This window comes from Diadema antillarum, unplaced genomic scaffold (assembly GCF_040938485.1).
Source record: "Diadema antillarum isolate AM-2024a unplaced genomic scaffold, OU_Dant_1.0 seq00000968_RagTag, whole genome shotgun sequence".
Classification (NCBI taxonomy): domain Eukaryota; kingdom Metazoa; phylum Echinodermata; class Echinoidea; order Diadematoida; family Diadematidae; genus Diadema; species Diadema antillarum.
This window is the reverse complement of record NW_027271813.1, coordinates 187,521-199,817: the sequence shown is the minus strand read 5'-3', so window position 1 is coordinate 199,817 and position 12,297 is coordinate 187,521.

Sequence of the window (12,297 nt, the reverse complement as noted above, 5' to 3'; positions counted from 1 at the left end):
CCAAGTCTATCCCAAGACAAAAGCCTGGGTGATGACGACTGGTCTTCTTGGGACTGTCCATAAAACTCGTTTAAGTAACAAGTGCCACATTTCTATGGCAAATTTGCTCTCAGCCAATTAGATGCAAGGATTTCAGTAGCTTATAACAACTGCTGTAACTTATTATCAATTGATAACAAGTTTTATGAAACAGGGCCCAGAGCTCAGCCCAATCTTATGTGTGTCAGTGTACATAAATCCTTGATTGCATTTTCACAGATGCACACATTTACCTTCCATAGCTCCAGCCATCTTGTCCCCCTCTTCCAAAGAATGTAGGATTTTCCTCTTGCGCAATCACACCTTTTAACCTGTAGGCAGGTGTCCATGAGAAATGTGTGTTACAGAAAAATCAGCTCATTCCTCAAGGGTTTATTGTTAACCTGCTACCGCACAGCCATCACTCTCATCTACTGTAAAACAAGAAATGTATGTGGCATGAATGTTATTCAAATTGGAGCCGACAGCCTTTTTCATAGCATTAAATATTTCTAAATTTCCAGTGGCATGTCAGTGCATAATAATGTAGACAATAACTTTCATGTGCATTTTAATTTTACAGATATTGGCTCCTCGCAAAATTTTTGTGCACGCCCCATTTTTTTTTTTCCAGTACCTGTACATGTTCACTATTGCAGTGTAATATACAGTGACATGTTGAGCAACGATTCAGGGCAAACAAGATAGAAAATTTGCACTAAGCATGCATATGAAAAACAGAATTTGCTCCTATGTAGCATGCATTATAAGGGTAACAGGACTACACACATGGCATTCCCAAACACTCAACTATTATTCAGAGGTTGCTATGTTCTGACTTTGCTGCTTGTATACAATGTAAAAACAAAGCAGCACATTTAACCACCTCATTCCATTGCAGTTACCTTATGTAAGAGTCTTTTCTGTATAAAAGTTCATCACCTGCGAGATTCTTTTTAGATATGATGAATAACTTTGCAGCTGACACTCCAAATAAGGGGGATTTTACATGTCAAAGTTATGAGCTAATGTCAGAGGTTGTAGAAGTAATAATCATGTTGAATCTTACATGTAGGATTCTCTTGTGTCAAATACATTTGCTTCCTACCACTTTTCCAATTGTGAGCAAATCTGGGTCAGAGAGACAACTTGTAGATTTTCATGCACTGGTACCATACACGGGTGCTGACAATGTCAGAGGTTATGTAAAGTTACATGGTAAAGTTTATGTTTTAAGACACCTTCGAGACAAGCAACCCTGTGAGCATTACTCAACGTTTCCTTTATTCAGCCATGTCACAGCCATATTTTAAATGGTCTACTCACTTGAGTTGGAAAGACAGGCAGTCACTTTCTTCTGTCTCGACTCTAGGTAGTATTACTGGTTATTATTTGAAGCATCAGTTGTCCCAGTTTAGTTTTGTACCGAGTTGATTTTTTACCAAATTAGTTCAAGTGATATTCACTGGCCACTGCGATTTCCAAATTTAGGGAATAATTTCCCTTAAAACTGGATAAAACGAGTTGATGGAGAGAAGTTTTGAACAAAATGATGTATAATGTGATGTAGTGAATTTGCTACATGAATGATATTTTGTATTCCAGTCATATTGATACCCCTAAATGCTGTACCGGGGGGAAAAAATCCCTGAAATGTGTGTCAGAAGAGTTGATTTCTTGGAAAGATGCAAGAAATTTAGTTTGTAGTTTGTTTTGTAGCTTTTTTTTTTCAAAGCTTCATTCACTTTATTCCTGTTTCCCTTTAAAAAAAATAAACCCTTTACTGCACAAACCTGGTTGGTCTTGCGCAACGTCTGTGGAGATGTAGGATCTAATGGAGAATTGATTAAGATGTGAACAAAACAGATCATGCTTTCAAGATGTCTCTACGATCAGCTTCCTGTGGTTACCCTTCATAACAATTCCTATCCAGTCCACACGACTGTAGCCTTTTGCCAAGGCCCTCTCACTGTATGGTGGTGAACGAATGGGGGTAAACGAGGTGAGCCCATCTGAGTATGGCAGCACGAGGGCCTTTTGAGATCTGATTCGCATCCTTACAGCGTATGTTAGCGAATTTCTGCTCCCCGATTTTGGAAGCCAAAATTGACCAATCTGCATGTCTGTTTGTCTGAGCCCAATTCACATATGGTGAATGCTTGCCTTTGACCTCCACGGGTGGTCAATGATGCATGCGAATGGGCCCAAATGCCAGGGCAGAGGATGTCGGCGTTGGCAGTGCACCAGTCAATTGGTCGACCATAACCATTAATACGTATGATAGTAGGGTTCATGTGGTCATGAATAGTAAGTGATGTGTGAAGCAGATCTCAAAAGGCCCTAGTGCTGTCCCATTCAGCTGGGTTCGCTTTGCTCACTCGTTGTAGTCATCATAGAGTGAGAGGGCCTTGGCAAAAGGCTAACATGACTGTTGCAAGAAGTTCTCATGCAGATGTCACTTTGCACTGGCAGTTGGGTATTTTCATAGCAAGAGTTGCTATTAAATCTTCCACTTTTATTTTTCTCTTGTTCATGTTTGTTCTGAAGGAATAATCTGGGAATGTGTTTAATATGAATGTCCTTGTGCTAACATTTGAATCGGCCATCATTATATGCCAGTGGCCTTAAAATGCTATGAGACCAAATTGTTCTTGTAAGCCATGTCAGTGAACCATGTGTACTGGTAAACAACTAGTAAACCATTGTAGATTGTGCTTCTGTGTTTTATTTTCATTTTCTATTGTTCAAGTGTTTATTTTCAGTAACTCTTAAGATGGAATGATTCCATTTTTGTTTTCTCTGTACGGTGGTACATGTCCCCACCCCCACCTACCAGTATCACCATTGATACCAGTAGCATCCCGATGATAGCAAAGTGTAGAACATTTTTATCATGATATGTAATATTATGTTTATGTCAATGATGACAATATTATGTGTTATGGGGGAGGGGGTAGGTTACTGAGACTAACATTTCAGTATTTAAACCCATTCCCTGGCACTGCATCCTGGGAGGTTGTGTGCAAAGTCTATGGTGATTCTTGGATCCCATATGGTATGATGGGATTGATTACATATTCATATGCATATAATATATGATGTATGATATTTAGTACTGACTTTTTTGCCTTGGACATTGGCATTGAAGAATGACTGTATGAGGTTAGTGTATTTTTGTCTGGCTGGTTGGCATAAATCAGGTGAATGCACTTTTGGATACCTTTGAAGTGATTTTGTGTACATAGGCAAATGCATTGCCGTATATATTTTTTCATGCTTTGTTGAGAACTCTGATCAGTGAGGTCAATTTCCTGTACGCTGCATGGACAGTTATTTTTTTTTTCCTAGTCTGGCTTCCAGACAATTTCTTGTATTTATAATATCATATGACATGATACCCACTGTTCATCATATTGCATTATGTGCAGTGTAAATAGCTGTTTGGTCATACATGCACACTGTGTTTAAACAGGTTGAGGCGTGGACAGGCACAATAGAACACAGTGAACAATAAATTGATCGGGTACTTCATTACCCCATTTTATTAATCACTTTTTATGTACACTGTAGGCATCTTTTTTTTTTTTTTTGGTGCTGTTTTCTCCTCAGGAGACACATGATCCAGTTAGTCACATGATCAGCCCATACAGATTATATTCACATAGATTTGCATCCTGTTTCATAATTATAGGCTTTTGTGTGGTGTAACTGTGGGTGAGTATACCTCATCACATTCTGAGTTTAGACCATATATAATTTAGCAGATGCCTGAAAAAAAAAAAAAAAGTCTGAGAGCATCAACACTACGGGCTCCCAGCTCACAGGTGATAATCATACACTGTTAGTTGTAGATGCCACAAGTGTAGTCTTAACCTACTGGAGACGATATGATTAATCTTTCATTCATTACTTTTTTTTTTTAAATGTGCTGTTTCTATCTACTCTTGAATCTGGGTAATGCACATTTGTGATATATATATATATATATATATATATATGCTATATATATATATTTCACTTTACCATTCTGTTCATCATGCTTATTTTATGTTGACAAGAGTTCGAGAAAAGATCGATGTTGTTATTTCTATGTATTTGTGTTTATTTTTTTTTCAGGTTTTGAAATTGCAGTATAATAAATTATGCTCACTTTGCATCAATTGGCAGTCATGTTACTACTTTTTCTAATAAACACAATGCAACTAATTACTTTGTATGAGCTATTCTGCAGTTCGTTTTGTATTCATTCATTCATTCATTCATTCAATGGGACAAAGTACATTTCTGTGATAATTATTGGCATTTTTGCGGTTAATTTCATGTGTATCAATATCATCTTAAACGTTATCTCGCATGAACCATGGGCTAGAGTAGATTGCACTTGCCCCCCGTAGGTCGTCCGCCATATTGCACTTGCCTTCCATAATTATATTGGTCGCCCGCCATATTTTGCTCGGGGAAACATCTAAATTGCGTCGTCCGTTCGATAACTGCACTATTCAAAGACGTGACGATGCGCTGCCTCATGGTTTTTTATAGTTAAGAGCAGATCCGGGAAGAGTAGATTTTAAGCTTTAAAATGATGTATACCTAAAAAAAGAAGAAAAAAATGGACAGAGTTTTAACGAAATGAAAAGTGGACTCTATGAAGAACACCTAATGCACTATTCTTTACCAAAAATTGTTCGAGAAAACTGCTTAAAAGGTAATTTTCTGTTTGTTTTATAATCCGAAATTTTAGAATAATGTAGAAGACTTGCTCTTGTAGAAAAACTCAAGATTATGGCTGGATTGGCTCATTTTACCTCTTTTCAGTCCTAACACAAAATCAGTGCGTGCAAGTTTTTGTGGGTTTTGCGGTGCACGGTCACATGATTACCCAGACCAGTAAAATTGTTATACGGTACGTCATCTTTCATGCATGGTGTGAAACCTTGAAAAACGTTCCGGGGCCCTTGTTTTAGATTGTTCCAAAGTTACGGAGTTGAAAGGTTTACGAACGCCCGACCAAGAAATGCGTATAAATTGTTTCATATTATAATTGGTGACATGATTTAAATTCTGCCGCCAACGCTGTAAAGCACATGGTACATTGTAATGCAGCTGAGCGCAGACGAACGGTCGTTTAGTGTAATCTGAAAACCGGTCATATTATTTACATTTATACCATCGGTGAAAACAAAAGATGGATCTGTTTATAGGCAAAACGAATGACTGGTCACGTGATACAGCTCACCCAATCACTTGATTCGAATCCAAAATGTCATATTGTTATAAAGGGAGCTATGTAACAAGATTTTACGAAACTTTCGACTTTCCCATATTAGGGGGGTTCACACGCATACCAATTAACGGGATACAAATCTCGAGATTTGCATCGCCATTGGTATCTCGAGTTTTTTGCACGTGTGGACAGAACCCCCCCCCCCCCCCCCCCCCGAAAAAACCCCCGAAAATTAGCGCGATAAGCATCGCGATGCTAATCCCAAGAAATCTTGCGCAAGTTCCTCAATTAGCAGGATAATTCGCCCAGCGCTGGTACGTGTGAACGATCGGGATTATAGAATCTCGAGTTTTTATATCCCATCATGCAATGCGCACATCACAACAGCGAGGCCTCTGCGAAGGAAAAAGGGAAGGGCGCTGTGTGACCCAATTTGCAGGCTTTGCTGTTATCTCGATCGGCAATTAGCGGGATAATTCTGTACGCGTGGACGGTTTTCGAGCGCGATCGCTATCGGGCTAATTTTGAGCATGTGAACGGTGGCAAAAAAAATCTCGAGATATGACGCAATATTTGGTACCCTGGGGTACCAAATGAAAATTCGCCATTTTGTTGAATTAATTTTTTTTTTTCAGCGCTGTACCCTGGCTTACCGAAAAATGTGTCAAAATATTTTTTAGTATTATTATGCACAAAAATGATTTCTTATTTGTGATTATGCATCAATTAATGCATGCAAGTGTACTTCGAAAAACACCTATGGTGCTAGTTCATTGCGACGACTTTGCCGTATCCGAATTCAGAATCGGCGTATCTGAATTCTGATACGCATTATAAATAATGGGCATGAGATGGCGCTATACAACGCGATACCCCGGGTTACAACGGTACCCCGGTGTACGGCGTGCCGAATCATATAGAGCGCGATCGTCATCCCGCTATTTTGTACGTGTTAACCCAGCTATTGACTCATGACCCTACAAAGCCCAAGCTATTTTTGACCCATCGCAGGCCAAGGGGTGCATGGGGGCACATTGTACCCCTATGAAATTAGTCGTCATTATTTTATTATCGTCATACAATGTATTTTGCACATGAGTATATATAGAGAAACTCAAACTCTATTAGATAACCGTACACTAGTTGAATTTTCTCAAGGCGCTATTATTACACGCTGTATGTCTTATAGACCAATCATTTTCATATTTACCACAAACGATAAGCAAGTCCTACTTCATATTTTTTTTTTTTTTTGTTTAATGTTCGAAATTTCTTAAGGTCACCACATGGGGACGCTATTCATTATAATAAAGACATACTTTATGAGACCTGTGATATCTTGTGTGTGATACATTATTACAAGCATAATGACCGATCCAGGAATTCCGTGAAGAGAGGGCGCCTTTACACAATTAAAGGGGACTCACGCCCCCTTTTTTATTTTTGATTTCTTTTTTTTTAACCAAAAATAAAGGTGGGGGGGGGGGGTGCCCAGTGCGCCCCTCTGGATTCGCCACAAGGCCTATACATGTTATTATATCGTGCTAAGTGCCTGCTAAAGCTGTACAATGAATTCAGAGAGCACTTCACACTGAATGCACCCCATTCCCCCCCCCCCCCAAAAAAAAAAAGACACACACACACATACATACAAACATGTGTCATAAAAAAGAACTCAAAATTTAACTTTCCATCTGCAGAGTTGTGGAAGAGGTAGCTGCCATGTGCTTGTACTCTGATGCCAAGTGCTAAGTATAATAGGGGAAGAGAATATTGAAAACTGATTATTTCATTTTTTTTTTCTGATATGAGAGGTGTCCCATGCACTTCTCTTGTGCGCTTCCAAGTTCACTCCATCTCATTCTCCCCATAGGTACAATACAGTATGTCCCAAAATAAATTACAACGCGGCCCTCCGCAATTATATCTTTGAAAATAGAGAATCAATCTAAATACAAATTCAGGGTATGAAACTATAACTCATTGCCCACATTTTACAGAAAACCCAGTTCGATTTGCTTCAGTGGGCAAAGAGAAATACGGAATTTGTAGAGGATGTTGGGAATCTCTTCTGTCCAAATTCTGTCTATTATTCACACACAAGAGCATTGAATTGCTAAAATTGGAAGAATCAGACTCATGACATGCTTTACAACAATCCACATTTCTCTGTGACCGCTAAACCAAATTGAATGGGGTTTTCTGCAAAATAGAGCTAAGATGTTATATTTGAGACCCTGAAGTAGCACTTAGACAGGTTGATCATATCAGGTGTTATCAATTCGAAAATCTGATTGTAATTTTTGGGGCGACTTACTGCAGTATGTCCCTCAAAAAATTACAATCAGATTTTCGCATTGATAATGCCCAATATGATAAAAATTTTTAAATGCTACTTAAGGGTCTTAAAATATAACATTTTAGCTCTATTTTGCAGAAATCCCCATTCGATTTGGTTAAGCGGTCACAGAGATATGTGGATTGTTGTAAAGCATGTCATGAATTGGATTCTTCCGAGTTTAGCATTTCGATGATCTTGTGTGTGAATAATAGACAGAACTTGGACAGAAGAGATTCCCGACATCCTCTACAAAATTCCGTATTTCTCTTTGACCACTGAAGCAAATTAAGTGGGGTTTTCTGTAAGATGTGGGCAATGAGTTATAGTTTAATACCCTGAATTTGTATTTAGATTGATTCACTATTTTCAAAGATATCATTGCGGAGTGCCCCGTTGTAATTTATTTTGGGACATACTGTACACACAATGTCGGATATCTGTCTAATGATAGCACGGCCGGCGCCACGTTTTTGGAAGTAGGGACGCAGTTTTTATTTTCTAGTGCCACTCGTGCGGGTTTCACCAGCTAACAAGCCAAAAAAAAAAAAAAAACAAACAAAAAAAAAACCAAAAAAAAAAAACCAAACAAAAAGCCTTACCCGCTTCTACCACTTCCAGGTTATCATCGGCTGTTATGAAAGAAAGAAAGAAAGAAAGAAAGAAAGAAAGAAAGAAAACCTGTGATGGTACAATTTCCAATGGGCTTCAACTTCCGGGTAAAAAAAAAGATGTGTGTGTGTGTGTGTGTGTGTGTGTGTGTGTTTGAGAGGGGGGGGGGGGGGGGGGCTTGGGGCTTGGGGGCTTGTGGGCTTGCGCCGGCCCTGCATAGTCATCGCCTTCTTATAACGGTCACTCTTATCATCTCCCTTGGGTGGCTGCTACAGACAGGCTTAACTGAATACCCTACTTCAAATACATTGTATTTTTGAGTGGACAGGTGGCACTAACCATTGTCATGGGATACAAATGAGACTGATATCTGTGTCACAGGGCTTCAATATATAAGAACATCTTGAACACAGTATATAGGCCCTTGGTCTTAGGCCTACATGAATTTATAATATAGGCCTTATAGACATGACACAAGACGAATCGGCTCATTCTTGCAGACTGTGTGTGTCCACCGTTAAATGTACGTCCATTTGAGTGTTATTTACATTATGATAGGCCCTAGTATCTACATACATTTACAAGTATAGGTACCTATGGATAGCAAATACAAAGACGAGGCACTTTTATTTAGTCGCGATTTCGGAAGCCTGTCACTGATGGTGTTGCAAAATAGTTTCCTATAGGACAACTAATCACAGCTACATTCGGACGTTTTCTTAACGTTCTTGAAACGTTCCAAATTCGTTAATTGGACGTTTTGTCAAAACGTTTTTGCAAGTCTTTCGTGGAAGGTTTCGACGTATTTGAAACGTTTCAATGAAATAACGGATGTTTTAAAACTTTTTTAAACGTTAAAAAAACAATTAAAAAACCTTCCGTAATTTTTAAGGACCGGGCTGCAGAAAACCTGTTAGACGTTATAGTCGTCATTAAAACCTTTTAAGAATACTTAAAATGTTCTGTGGACGTTCTGCGGACGTCCAGAAAACCTCTGAAGACTTTCAGAACGTTCAAAAAACGTTGTAAGAACGTCTAAAAAGTCGTATGACTCGTTGCCGAACGGGAACGTCCAGAAAACCTTTTAAGAACGTCTAATGTTCATTTTTTATTTGGTTAAAAAAAAATATATACTGAATCATACTTATACGATTATGCACGCACAATCTGGGATTGATATACCCTAATCCTAATCCTAAATACATGTAACCCTATATCCTAACCTGTTCCTTATGTCCTACCACCAAGTATACCTATAATACATGTACATCCTCTGGGCCCAATAATATTGATAAATTAATCTGTATCACGTTCCTTTATATTATACCAGAAAAAATGTTGTGCGTGTAATGCATGAACTTCACAAGACATGGTTACTAAAATCAAATCAGACACACCTTAATTAGGCCTATTAACATATTGAAATACCTCTTCATAACACAATTTGAAATTGTGCATACTCTCTAAAAAAAATCGAGTGAAAATATTCACTCTTAAAGGAGTGAATACAAAAAAGAGTGAAATTAGAGTAAAATTGGAGTAAATTTTGAGAGAAAATGTTCATTTTCACTCGTTTTAGAGTGACGTTAGGGATCACTCCAAAATCTTCGAGTGATCCCTGAGGTCACTCCAAAATGAGTGAAAATGAACATTTTCACTCAAAATTCACTCCAATTTCACTCTAATTTCACTCTTTTTCGTATTCACTCCTTTAAGAGTGAATTTTTTCACTCGATTTTTTTAAGAGAGTAACTGAACAATAACGTATACGTAAGTTTATTTTCAAAACAGAAAGTTGGAACTCAGCAAAAATCTTTAGATTTCAATGTCTTTTATCTAGTTCCACTAGTTTTCAAATCTCATATTTAATCTTATTTGAATATTCATAATAGACATGAATATTCATGATAAAAAACCAATGACAAACACGTAGCGGACTAAATAAAAACGTTTTTTTTTTCTTTTTAAACGTTCATTTAAGCCGAAGTCGATGTAGCAGACCTAATAAAACGTTTGGTGGACGTTTATAAAGGACGAAGACATAGCAGACATAATAAAAAGTTTTGTAATGTCCAATGACGCTTTTAAAACGTAAAAAAAAAACTGTCCTTTGCGGTAAATGCTAAGTTATAACTTTGACGTTGCATGTTCGTTTTCATAACGTCCATCTGACACGAAAATATACGGAACCTCGAAAAACATTTCGGAAACGTTCTGAAAACGTTATGTGTTTGCTGGGATTAGAAAAGAATGAATTACGAGTATATTGTATCTGGTAGGAATGTGGTTGGGTGGCTCTCGAGTAACCTGTTGAATATCTATTGATAGTCCTGTGGCGAAAGGTGAGCAAGATCATTGTGCAGGACCCTACAGTGTAATTTGCACATATAGAATTAGTCTGCTTTATTTTTCTGCGCTGTTTTAGAGATATGAAAAATCCCCTCTCCACCAGCTTGATACTGTAATTTATAAATTCATGAGATGTACACTCACGCAATATCGCCATACGCGTGGTTTTAAAAAACAAGGCAAACGCCAAAATGTGTCTCGCCCTTGTGGTGACCATCCCCTCCCTAAGGGACATCTACCATCCAAGTTTGGTCACAAACGGACCTATGGATCAAAAGTTATGACCCATAATTGAAACGCACCATAAAAAACTTTAAGGACAGGTTCACCTCCATAGACATGTGGGTTGAGTGAATGCAGCAATATTAGTAGAACACATGATACATCAGAGAGAGTTTGAGCAAAATCGGACAATCCGTTAAAAAGTTATGAAGTGTTGAAGTTTCTGCTCAGTCACGGCTGGATGAAAAGACTACTATAGCTTGTGATGTCACATGAGTACAACGATATAAAGAAAGAATAGAGAAAATTCAACATATTGTAACATACTATAACATATTACAAACAAGTTATCTTTGAATTTCTTGAAAACCAACTATATGCTATTTAGCAATTCATTATCATCTTTACCAGGCCATATATACTCTTTAATAATGTGCAAATAGACAAAGTCACGAATACAAAATTTCTTGGCCTGCATATAGATGACAAATTGAATTGGAGAATGCATATATGCTATTTAAGTAAACTTCTTTCCAGAAATGTTGGCGTTATCAATAATATAAAATCTATATTTCCAAAGAATATATTGCGTATGCTATACTCAACCCTTGTACTACCCTATCTCAATTATGGCGTTCTTGCCTGGGGAAACTCAGCAAAACTATACCTGGATAAATTATTATTACTCCAAAAACGGGCAGTGAGAATTATTTCTGGTGCAACATCACGTTCTCACACTAATGACTTCTTCTATGAAAATAAATTACTAAAAGTACAGGATATATATTTTATGAATCTAGGATCCATTATGTACAGCTCAAAGGATTCTGAATTTCCACAAGTCATTTCGTCACTTTTTATTATGAATGAACAAGTGCACAATTACTACACTCGGCAGTCTTCTTCTTACCACCTACCATCCATTAGAACCAATTTTAAACACAATACACTTGCTTTCGCTGGACCAAAATATTGGAATTCTTTAGACTATTCTCTTCAACAAACCATAAGCCTCAAAACATTCAAATACAAATTAAAACTAAGTCTTTTGAGTAAATATGTTACGATGTAACCAGTTTTTTTATAATCCTATACCAAATATCTGGACACTTTTACCCAATAAGGTAATCTTATATCATTTTGATATGGTATATCATTCATGTGGTATTCCTATTCATTCTAATTCCATTGTATATTTTCTCTTTCTTTTTTCTTCCTCCTCTCTCCCCCTTTGGTTCTCACTTTATTTCCCCTATTTCTCTCGTTCTCTCCCTCTCTTTCTCTTTCATTTTTACTATCCTTCAGATGTATATATGTATAAGTTATGTAAATATGTTTCAGGAGTCTGTATATAATATGTTCTATTCTCAATCACTCTGCACATAATTCTGAATATTACTCGTTGAATGGTGACCTACAAATTTTACAAGCTATGCTTTTAGTTGGGTCACCTATATTTCCGTTTTGTATAGTAACTCTATATTCTGTTAATTCGTGTTGTTATATTACTGTAATATTATGTGTCAACATGTAA